The 12517-nt window shown below is 44.9% G+C and overlaps 1 protein-coding gene across 1 annotated transcript in view; it reads right to left on the bottom strand.

Moving 5' to 3' along the window:
* The window catches only part of ST6GALNAC5 (ST6 N-acetylgalactosaminide alpha-2,6-sialyltransferase 5), a 169337-nt gene that overhangs the window by 44812 nt on the left and 112008 nt on the right, over positions 1-12517 (bottom strand). The window lies entirely within an intron of this gene.

The raw sequence follows: 12517 nt of genomic DNA, 5'->3' as shown, positions 1-12517 counted from the left end.
ATCTAATTCTCTTTAATCAGCCCGAACTGTGGGCTGACCCGAGTGCCTCATCACTCGTGAATGGAATGCACTGGAAAGTGTCACTGTGGGACTCCGAAAGCTGGATTAGAAATGGTGATATGCCTTCGGCCTGGCTCTGTCTTGGGATGCTTAATGCTGGAACTCAAAAGCTCAGGCCACAGAAAAGGGCCATTTGCAGGTGCTCTGGCCAACAGCTCTATGTGAGGGCCCAGCCAACAGCTGGGATCCCAGCCCCAGCCTCTCTCTGACTGCAACCCTATGAGTCACGTAAGCGACCTTGGGGGAGACCAGCCTCGTTTGATCTAGTCAACCCTCAAGACTGAGAGATAATACTAATAAGTGATTCTTGGGGTTTTACACCAACTTTTGAGTAGGTTGTTATAGATACGTTTCCTCAGAGGCATGGCGTCAACAGCATTGCCTGCTGCCTCCCAAGCTAAAAGAGGAAGGAAGGGGGAAGAAGCTGCATATACAGGGGAACTGCCTCATGAGCGCCAGACCACAGCCTGGGCTCCCTCTCAGAACCACATTTGAGACACACTGTATCCATTCAACAGGAGGATCCCCTCTAAAGCACCCCTGTCAACTTCAAATAGCTCATGAGGAGAATCTGCTGTTGAAAGAGCATCTCAGATTTATAGTTCAGACTTCAAAGGCCGTTGCTCCATGTGATTAGTACAATTAAAGTTTTCCTCATCATCAAAATAATATGGATTCTTAGCTCCATTCTTTGCACTGTTTGGACTGTATCACGCAATCTAAGGGGTTTCCTTGTAGAATACAATCTGATTTTTTGCTTCAGTGTTGTGTTGGAAACACAGTCTGATGTCTGTGGTCTGAGACTTTTTCACTTTCAGGCCAGTTTAAAGTAAAAGACGGGAAAGGACACACAAGCCACTCCTACATTCCAGAACTGTTGGCAAAATATCAGTTTCTCCATGTGACAGACACGTATTTTTAATCACATCCCAGGACTGCAGGCACATCCAAGGTGGGTCTTTGTAGCAGAAGGAGCTAGCCTCCTACAGCACTGCAGTTGTGAAGGGGCAAGAACTTTCAGGAACCTCAGATGGTTGTAAACAAAGGATCCAGGCGTGCCTTCTCGAGCATGCAGATCTATTTACGAAGTCTGGCAGAAGTTGGAATTAACATGAAGTGGGAACATGTTCTCCGTTCTCTCCACCCCTTGGCTCTGAAGGTGCAGGCCCTCCGGGAGAACTCACAGGACTTTGTAAACCCACACTACAGTATGGTGAGTAAAGCATACGTGGTTGGGCCGTGCCTGAGACCCAAGGCACTTCTGCAGTGACAACAAAGCAGCTTGCCCCTACTGCTTGGAGGATGGCCTCTTTCTCCCTCCTCGAATTTTATCTAGAGAAGGGACAAGTTTTTCAATGTTCCACGCCACTGAGCCGTGGGGGACATTTAATACTTCTACCAGGAACAAATTGCCTTTGGGAAGATCTGGGCATATTCTCCTGTGGCCCAGTCTTCAAAGAGTGTGATTGCTTAACAATGGGACAGTGTGAGCAGAGAGAGCATTGTTTTCCTTTCCAGAAGCTCAAGGGAGTTTGTGAGGTTTCACTGCTTCCCCAGGCTTCAAGGAACCAAAAGTTCCAGTAGGCAGGGCGAAGGGGCTCTGTGGGGCCCCCTCAAGTTCTTTTCTAGCTCCTGGGGAAACGTCATGTTCATCTGTTCTGTTATTTCCATGCTTGTTTTCAATTTGATGCGATGGGTAAAGTTTGCAGCCTGTTCTGCCTGCTCAGTGAGAAAGAAGACAATAGAGCATAACCATGGACCAATCGCAAGAATCACTACCGTTTATGGAATGCTCACAAGTACCTGATGTGTCTTATCTAGCTCACTTGATCCTCAAAACGTGGGGCAGGTCCTTTAATTCTTCCTCATCACACATCGGAAAAGTGAGGCTTGAAAGGAATTAAATTACTTTCCCATAGCCGCTCAGCCAGAGGCAGAGGCTGGTCTGAGCCGAAGCCTGATTCCAGGAGCCCGAAAGCTGCAGCTCAGGACTTGGCCTCTCGGGCATGATTCAGGTCTGGGGCTTTGGAGGCGGAGTCCCTGCTGGACTGTTTCCTCCTCACCATGTTCTGCACAAATGATTTTTCCTCTCGAAGACGCCATTCCTCCATCTGTGGAGTGAGCACAGTAACAGTTCTCTAGAAACCTATCGCTTGGGTTCGTTGGGAGGAATACAAACGTTTGTAGCTGCTTCTGCGCCCTCCGTGTACTCAGCAGCCTGCAGACCATCACCGCTGGTAGGATTCTGAACCCTTAAGGGTCGTTAGGATTCTTCATCGGGGATAAGAAGTCTAATGATCATCTGTTAAATGACTAGACCTGGCAGGACAGAATAGATGAGATACTGAGGCAAGAGAATGAGAGTGGCTCATTCTGGAACTCTCCTTCTGCCCTTTGTGTTTCTTTCTTTCTTTTTTTTTTTTTTTTAATTTTTTATAAACATATATTTTTATCCCCAGGGGTACAGGTCTGTGAATCGCCAGGTTTACACACTTCACAGCACTCACCAAAGCACATACCCTCCCCAATGTCCATAATCCCACCCCCTTCTCCCAACCCCCCTCCCCCCAGCAACCCTCAGTTTGTTTTGTGGGATTAAGAGTCACTTATGGTTTGTCTCCCTCCCAATTCCATCTTGTTTCATTGATTCTTCTTCTACCCACTTAAGCCCCCATGTTGCATCACCACTTCCTCATATCAGGGAGATCATATGATAGTTGTCGCCCTTTGTGTTTCTAATATTCTCTGCAGCCCTGGTGTGACAGACTCTTCTTCTTCCAGCACTACATCACGGAAGAGAACACTACTTCAGAATGAAACCCAAACTGCCGAGGGCTGAACGGGGATCCTTGAAGAGGTGCCATACGGATTTCATTGGAAGGGGGTGGGGAGGTGGGTCACCAGGTTATGGTTAGAAGAGTGCTCAGGTACAAACCGAATCAAATCTTTGGCTTTACAGCTGAGGAAACTGAGGCAGGACCGACCACAGCCCTTGTCTGTGGACGCACTGAGACTCAGAAATTCTTGTTCCATACCCCGTGCTCTTTCGCTCTGCTTCTTTTCCACTCTACTTCTCTCGCCGTATTAGCTCCTCAATATAGCTCCCACATTTTGAACAAGCCTTGTTTTTAGTATTTAATACCAAATTCTTATCTCACATTTACCTCTTTTCATACTACTGAGATTTACAAACACTACGAAGTCCTGTGGAGGAACTTTCAGTAATAAGCAGTGAACGATCATTTTTCCTCCTCCTAGCTAAGGATACAAGACAAGGGTTGCAGCAATTCAATATCAGGAGCTTTCCAATTTAAAAATATAAAAGAAACACGCAAAACCCAGAATTTTAGCTTTCCTCGAAAATGTAGAACATCTGGGTCACCAGGTCCCTGTTCCCTTATAATCCCAGTCAAGGGGAGCGGAGTAGCAGCCCTGTGGTGTGGGGAGGGCATCCATCTGCCCTTGTGCCCTTGGCACTCGCAAGGCCAGTCTTGTATTTACAGCTCCTGCCTGGATCCTTGAGACGTCTCTATTTGTACCCCCTAAACCCATACGACTAGATAGCTACTAGCTCTCTTGGCCAGTCAAGAGAGAATAAGACTCTCTGTCACTTGATATCTTGTGGAAACATCCGCTGTTCTACTTCATTGACGTTGTGATGCTGAAGGAAATAGAAACTGACGTCATGTACGTGGAGAGCAGCCCTGGGCACGAGCGCCGCCCCGGGGACTGCTTGGGTGGGAGCGCAGAGGTCTCCGCTCCGCTTGCTTTTTGTCTGTTCCTGGGTACAGTCTGCAACACACAAGCTAGGACCAGGCCTGCGAGTTCCCTGGATGCTCTCTGAGACTCGTAGTCCATAATGTCCCATTCATGTCATTGCCAATTTTCCTTCTTTACAGTTGCTCACGAAAGTCAGAAATAAGAAGTCTTCATGATGACTCACATTATTTTTGAAACAATTCTGAGCTTATTACTTATATTCAATTAAAAACGGTGTGGTACATAAACAATGAATCTTGAAACACTGAAAAAAAAAAAAAAAGGAAACATGGAAGAAGTTGCTGGAACTCCCAATTTCAGTGCAATATTCCACCCCCCTTCTGTGCACGGAGGGCACTTCAAAGGCTTGGGAATGGCATTGTCTTCTCCAATATGAAACTATTTGAAAAAGAAAATAGTATAATGAAAAGAGGGTGCATCCCAGTGAGTTTGAGTGGAAAGGCTGACATACAAGGGAGCCAAAGGGAATGTTTAAGTAACACTGGAACGCAGATGGGACCAGAAGGCTGGCGGCAACCTCAGCCTCTGCCTCAACTAGGAGCAAGTGACCTTCAGAAAATCACTTAGCGTACAGAGCCTTTTTCCAGGGGGGTGGGGGATGTTTGAGTGAGGAGTTACCACTGTGTACTTTGAGACAGAGGCATTACCTATGCTGTAGCCATTCCAGAAATGCTTGGTGATGACTAAAAGTCAATCATCTTTCCTCCTGGAGAGGAGGAGGAGGACAAGGACTTGGCTAGGGTTGAGTCTGAACCCCTGCCTTCAGGGATGCTCAGAAGACTGGCTCTGTGGAAACAGCCAGTTACAAGCTTACAAGTTCCTCTGTGAATAGGATGGAATCCTCTCCAGGCCACCTTTTCCCTTTCCCAAACAGTTTTCTAAGTTCCAACCATCTGCCCATTAAGTTCTGTCTTGCCTCTGGAGCTTTGCAAATGCTGTGGCCTCTGAAGCTTTGCATATGCTGTTCCCTCTTTCTACAAAGTCCTTTCAGCTTGGTTCTTTGAAGCCTTACACCATTTCCTATCCTTGAGGCTTTACATAATTCCCTCAGAAGAAACTCTGTTAGACCACACCTAAGACAGAAATAAGCACCCTTCTGTCCTCCCCAAGCACCCACTCTTCAACCACTTCAGTAGGGTCCATTCTGCATCATTTTGATGCTTGCTGCCCTCTCTCTCCTTAGACTGTGAGCTCCTTGAGGTGGTACATGGTGAGCTCTCCACACGTATTTGCTGGGTGAACAAGAGAATTGTTCTTGTGCATAGATGTGTGAGAACATTAGTACATTGAAATCCACTGACTGAGAAACTATTATGTAGAGAAACGTATGTTACCCTAGAGACCTGGAGTCTAAACCCAGCTGTTATTAAGTAGCCACACATGAAGGAGGGTCGCTCAAGTTTCTAAACCTTAGTTTTCTAAGCCGTGAAATCAAGATTGAAAAACTCCACAATTTCCACTTCACAAATCATTGTGAGGAACATGTGATAATTTCTGCACATGGCCATGTTTCTCAGAAAATTCCATCCCGGTTGTTTTCTGGTGGCTGACACGCAGGTCCCAGAGGCCTTCTCCACCTGAGGATCCATCATTCCCCACAGCGCAAGGAAGGAGGTCGGCGGTTTGGGGGCAGTGGCAGGGGCACACGTGAATCTGAGTGTATGGCCCTGCTCTCTCCGTGGCCCAGCCAGTGGGTGTTTATCCAGCTGGGCCAGTGGCGACTTCTGGAAGCAGCCCATCACCTAAGTCAAGAGCACATCATATTTTTACAACATCTTCTGAGAGGACAGTGGCTAGAGTCACAGAATTCATTGCTTGGATCATTCCGAGCCTTTTAGGAGGGTGGTAGTCTGCCTGCTTATATCCTTTATTCCTAACTTTCGGGAAAGCTACACTAAATCTGCCACTGCCTCCTGCTAATTGCCTGTAAATCACCCAAGTGTGAAGTTCCACAGGCCTTTCCATACGCATAGCGTTGAAGGGTCCCACACAATCAGAGGCCCTGATGGGGAATCCTGTCATTCGGCCGATGGAACAGTAATAGATGTGGAAGTAAGTGATGCATAATGGATCATGGGATTTAAAATCCAGCCTCCACAGCCGAGCTGCCTGACAAGGTTAGCGGATTATATGGCACAGCCGCATCAATTATGAAATAGCAAACACTCTCCCCTCCCCATGCATCTCAGAAGGTGGGAACCATTCTATTCTGGGTCCTTCTGTAAGAGCAGAATACTTGCTTTTATTGATCAGCCTGGGGTCTAAGGAAATAGAAGGGATAGGGAAACACTTCGGTTCCAGGAATGACAGGCAATGATCCTTTACTTATGACTTTATCCACAATTTGGCTTGACAATTGATGGGAAATGAAGTGTGATCAATTTCAGCCGACTGTACATCGTTTCCCATTGACTGACCTGCCAAATCGTTGATTGAATAATTAGTTAAGGTTGGGGCTGAGCAGCCATGTTGCACAGCCCTCTCTAGGACAAGTCCTAATGGTGTCCCAGAAAGGCCAGCCTGCTGCCACAAGCTGGGACATTAATTGTTTATCCTTTCACTTAAGGTGGTGAGCCACCATGTCGATGTAAATAAATGTTAATAGCCCCTAAGGGATGAGTGGCAGCTGGGAAATGTGATGTAGCGTGAGGATTTTAGTGATGCTTCTCCTGGAGGAAGGAGATGCTTCCAAATGTAAATAGAACTCAGGGGAAGACAAGTCGTGACACCTCTCCGGTTAAAAGAGGAGGTTTCTCAGTGATAAGGCAAGCTGCTACAGCTTGACGAACAAGCTGCTGGTAAAGGCAGCAAATACCAGCCTTGTTCCCCCACCAAAAAAAATCCTAACCACCCAAAAGGCACTTTGCCTAGTAGTCACTGCTCGAGAAATATTAGCTTCTTTCCTCCTTGGCAATTCTAGTTTTGCAAAAGGTACTGAATGGTTTTTACCATCATCCACCTTCCAGGGGATATAACTATGAGATTACATACAGAATCACAGGAGCCTAAGAAACAGGGACTCTGACTTCGTGCTGACACACGGACCCAGGCTTTGGGGTATAGATCTAGGTCTGAGCACTCCATCAAAGAGTACGTAAGAGTCCTTCGGCAACCTGTTGGCTAGTTTTGGTTGTTCGTGAGGCACCTAAGGGATGTGGGGCTACCTTCACCTTATGTCCTGTTACACACTGCTCCCTTTGCCTGGGATACACTCCACATCAACCAGGACAACTGTCAATCTTTCATGACAATGAATGGTAATAGAAGGTCCCTTTAGGGGATTTTCTTGGACTTGACTGTCCCATCCCTAAGAGGTTTGAAGGGCCCTGGCCTCACTGATAACAGGCCAACTCTCCAGTATGTCTATGGAAACATCACATGAAACTGGTGCTGGTTTCCTGTTAGTGTCCACCGCTCCAACTGCGAGATTCTTGGGAAAGGGACCATTTTTTCTTCATTTTTATATCCTCCTCATTAGATCCCTTTATTAAAAACTCTTCCAATCAGGGCACTTGGGTGGCACAGTGGGTTAAGCCTCTGCCTTCGGCTCAGGTCATGATCTCAGGGTCCTGGAATCAAGTCCTGTAACAGGCTGTCTGCTCAGCAGGGAGCCTGCTTCTCTGCCCCCCGCCTGCCTCTCTGCCTACTTGTGATCTCTGTCAAATAAATAAATAAATAAAATTATTTGGAAAAAAAAACCCACACACACAAAAAACCTCTTCTAATCAACCCATGGTCTTCTGGAACCTGAGATGAAAGGCCCTAGGCTAGACTTATAAAAGCCCTTCCAATTGCTCACAGTGTCCATGGGCTTCCCAATGAAGAGAAGGTCCCAGCTGGCTGGAGAGCAAGAGCAGCTTCATACTGATGTTCCTTTCTCATTCTCAGAGCAGAGCTCATCTGGGTTTCCTGCGACTTCCACACCCATCGCAGTCAGGTTGCTGGGGTTCTGCAAAGTCCTTAGGCGTCAATCAACGAAGTATGCTCCTGGCCACAGATAGATGGTCTATGTGTATCTAAGGCCCAACAAACTACCAACCATCACTTCCACAGAGAAGGCCTTTCTCTCTCTTCTAGAGTCTTATACTTCTGCTGCCTAGGGATGATGCAGTTCTCTCCAAATTTCCAAAAGCTCTTGATCACTTTGATTAGCACAGTGTGGTTGTTAAAAGTTGTCAAATCACTAAGCTGCACATCCGCAAAGAATGTAATTGTTTGTCAACTCTACCAAAAAAACAAAAAGTCTCGGGCACCAGAATCACCAGGTCAGAGGTAAATCCCAGCCCACCACTTGCGAGCTATAAGATCTATGGCAAATACCTTAGCTTTTTTTGTGTCTCTTTTTTCCGATCTATAAAATAGTGATGGGGCACCTGGCTGGCTTAGTCGGTAGAACATGCATCTCTCACTCTCAAGGTTGTGAGTTCAAGACCCACATTTGGCCTAGAGCTTACTTTAAAAAAAAAAAAAAATTGAATCACATACTTTAATTGGGCCAACTGTGTGATATGTGAATTGTATCTCAATAAAGATGTTATTAAAGAAATAAAATGGTGATGATAATACCACCTCTTTCAAATAATAATTGTGAGAATTAATGGTGATAATGTATTTAAAACTCTTGGAACAATATCTTGTATATGATAAGCCGTCCTTATACATAGTTACTATGTCACCATTCCCACTATATTACAAAATGATAATACAGTATAGAGTAACTATACACAAAAGAATTATGTTGTATGGTATACTACATATGCACAATATAAAAGGTGAAAATACAAGACGCTTATATAGGAAATAAAAAGAAAACAGGTACAAGTCATCTGAGGTCCAACTATGTAAACTACACGTGGGAGGCTGCTCTCAGAAACAGTTATTCCCAAACCCGTTGGGCTTTAGAATCATTTGGGGTATCTGCTAAAAAACAAAAATACCTGGGCCGTATCCCCGGAGAATACTTCTCATGTTTTTTCTATCCCTCGACAGTGAAACTGTGTCCTGTGACTCCAGGGGCTGCCTCTACAATGATATTTGAGTGTCCCTAAGACTCCACTCCTGTTTGGATGTTTGGGCGACCTTGTACAGAAGAAAGAAACCAAGACACATAAAACAAAAATGTTTCTCCATCCCTTATTTCTGCTTGGGGAGTCAGTGGCTCCCACCAGAAAAGCTCTCATTGCTCTAAACGCTGCTGCCCCAGTGAGGGCTTCTCATAATGTCCCACGCCAGCCATGTCTCACCCTTAAAAGAAGGCTAGAGCTGGGGTGCCTGGCTGGCTCAGTCAGTGGAGCCTGTGACTGCTGATCTTGGGGTTGTGAGTTAGAGCCACATGGTGGGTGTAGAGGTTGCTCAAAAAAAAAAAAAAAAAAAAAAAAAATATATATATATATATATATATATATATATATATATATATCCAGAGCTTATTCCCAGCAAGGAGTCCCTTACCAGCCAGAAAGTGCTAGGGCGTTCTGTTCCCTGCTTCAAAGAGGCCAACAGCAGTTGCTTCAGAATTCAAGGAAAATGATCAAAGTTTCTTATCTGCACTGAACCATCAGGGGATGAAGAACTTTCTGCCTGTTGAGGGTCCTCAACAGCTGAACGACATGCAGATTTCTTGGGGCAACAGAGAGGCATCTCAACTTGCCCTTCAAACATTGTTTTTAGGAGAACTGGTGAACTAAATCAACTCGTCTCCAGGTGGTAGTTGCTTTCAGAAATAGTCTGAGAATTTCCATCTCCAAACTAATTAGAGTGTTCTCTTTGACAAATTTAAGGAGAAACGGGCCGGGCGTTTGATCCAGAATGCCCAGGTGTCCTGGAACCATGGTTCAGATGACTGACACGCATGGAGTCTCCTGGCTTCCTAGGGTGGAGACCATGGGCCCCACGATTTAAATGCAGCGACTCAGGCTGCAGGAGAGTGCTCCAGGGAATGAGGGAGATGTCACCTGGAGCAGAGCTGCCTAGATCCACTGGTTGGGAAGCATTAACCCCAGTGGTTTCAGCTGTATCTTGCATGATTATTGTTTACATCATAGATAAGCTTTCTAATCAATGAATAAATATCTATTGAGCACTGATTGTAGACCAAGCTCTATGCTTTTCCTTAGATAAAACAGATATAATGAAGCTCTGTGTCCATTGGACTGTCATTTCATGGATGGTCACTGGTAGAAATGCCCAAGGACTCTGCTTCAAGGACTCTCAGAGCAAACATTTTGAGCTGTCGATGTGGCTATTGCCACAGGCTGACAACCCCTTCAATTCAATTTTTTCTAGCTCGTCTAGAAATTAGAAGGAATAGCAAATGGGAAAGGATCGAGGTCATCCTATTAAAAAAAAAAAAAAGTGATTTTAGTACTTTCCATAAAAGAGGAAATTGGCAATTTGTCCTAACAAAATACTCTAAGACTAGTAAGAAACTTGAAGGCACCTCAATTTCCACAGTGATAGAATTATTATTTTCTCAGGGGGGAAAAAGATCACCTAGAACAAGGTAGGAGGTGAGACTAAAGTGAGGAGAGAAATATAGCCATAGAAGGAAATAAATCTAGGCAGTTTCCGTCACATGGGGGAGGCTGGGAAGATGGTATTTCTCCCAATGCATTACAGTTCATGTTGCTCACAGAACTCAGTCTAAAAATTGGTCTTTTACCCTCATTCATTTCCTCTCTGGATCCCTTTCCTACCCCTGACTTCTTTATTCCCCTGCTTTCTCCCCAGCACACACCCCCTGCAATCCCCACCCCAGCTACCCAGAGGTAGCATCTAACCGTGTCCCTGGTATCTCATATTTATGACAAAGTCACATTGTTCCAGAAAATACAGATTGCATTGTTCCTCTACCTATGATCCAAAATTATTTGTCCCTTCTCTTACTATAGAAAACTCCATTCCCATCCATCAAAGTCGACTCCCAACCAAACTCCCACTGGGTCCAGCTGCTACTTTCATCTTAGCCCAAAACGGAAAACACGAGATTGAATAAATTCACATTTTCATAGTGCGCTCTTCCAGAAAGTCTGTGGAAAACTACCCAGGAGATGTTTTGGGGGGTTTCCTCTAGCAACCCTAATATCATTCCAGGCAAGGTGCTAGCATTTGAAGTGCTGGTTGTTGCTGTTGAGAAAAGATTGATTTGGGATTGCTTCTATGGGGACTCCAAGCCACTGAAAAATTGCTCAAATAATGGGCAATAGCCCAAAAAAGAATCCCTGAGTGGCTACGAATAAACAGCAAGCTTCAGTTCCATAAAGATCTTTGTCTTCACTTGAAATGGTGCTAGGATGGTTCAAAGACCACCTCCCCTGGAGCTTAATTTCTGGCACCGACAGCCATGGCGGTCAAAGGCACTTTTTGTAGTGATGGAAGTATAGATCATAACAGCATTTATTAAGATAACGGCCTTTAGCTAGTATTCTTACCAAGTGCCTACTACATCTACTGTGCTGAGGCGTCCATATGCAATCTTAAACATTTCAAATTTCATGGGTTAGTTAGTATCATTATCCCATTTTATAGACAAACAAACTGAGTCTCAAAGACGTTAACTCTTTTGCCCAAGGTCGACTAATAACAGATACATCTGACTCTGAAGTGCATGCTTTGAACCCTTCCATAGGTAATCGTCTGCTTCCCTTCCTCTGTAATGTCTCAGTATACAGAAACATGAAGCTCGCTGCTACCCAGAGAAAGTTCTTGTGTATACCGTGAATTTTCTTTGGCAACATTACTTAGAACCGAGTGTCCCAGCACCTATGAACCACTGGCTGGACATTAAGCTGATATCACTTTAGTCTATAAAAATCAACCTTTCCAACAAACTAGTGCTACTCTGAAAATACTGAGATCCATTCTACTCCCACAGGACCAAACACACACAATAGTAAAAAAGAAAGAAGTTCCCAAAGAAAATGTCAATCCTAGACATCCATCACTATTCAGCTGTATATGACCCTCCGGTGCCCTTTGAACTGTGAAGATCAGGGGCTCTCCCTTGGGCAGCAAGGGGGCCAAAAGTTTTAGCCACAAAACCTTGCAGAAAATGTGAAAGAGGTGAGAGACAAATCCGTGTGTCTTTTATCAAGATTACAAGTTGGAAGTTCTTATGTCCTACAGAGCTTTACATCTGCTTCCTGGCATTCAAATATTTGGAACTATGAATCAACCAAATTATTTTCCTATATTCAAACATTCATGAAAGCACAAAGGGTGGACAATGGGAAATAAAGCATACTCCCCAGGTGTCCTCTTTTTCTTTTTCTCTCTCTTTTTTTTAAAACACCATCCTGGATATGTGTGGGAGATCCAAACACATTTACTCTCTCTCCTGAAACGTTCCACCTGCAGTAGAATGCAAATCCTGAGAGAACAGGAACCCGGACTATTTGCTGATGGCTGTGTCCCCAAGGCCTAGAAGAGTCCCAGACACAGGTAGATGCACAATAAATATGTATGTATTATTTTTTAATTAAACTCTGTCCTCAACGTGGGGCTCAAACTCCTGATCTGGAGAATAAGAGTCACATGCTCTGCTGACTGAGCCAGCCAGATGTCCCCACAATAGTGTTTATTAAATGAATGAATAAACACACACGGAGAGCACTTCAGAGCAGTTGGGACATGTAGTTCTGAGGCCTGCACGCAACGTCAGAGGCTATTATGTTCCACT

Source organism: Mustela nivalis (assembly GCF_964662115.1).
Source record: "Mustela nivalis genome assembly, chromosome: 10".
Lineage (NCBI taxonomy): Eukaryota > Metazoa > Chordata > Mammalia > Carnivora > Mustelidae > Mustela > Mustela nivalis.
This window is presented reverse-complemented; position numbering and strand designations above follow the sequence as displayed.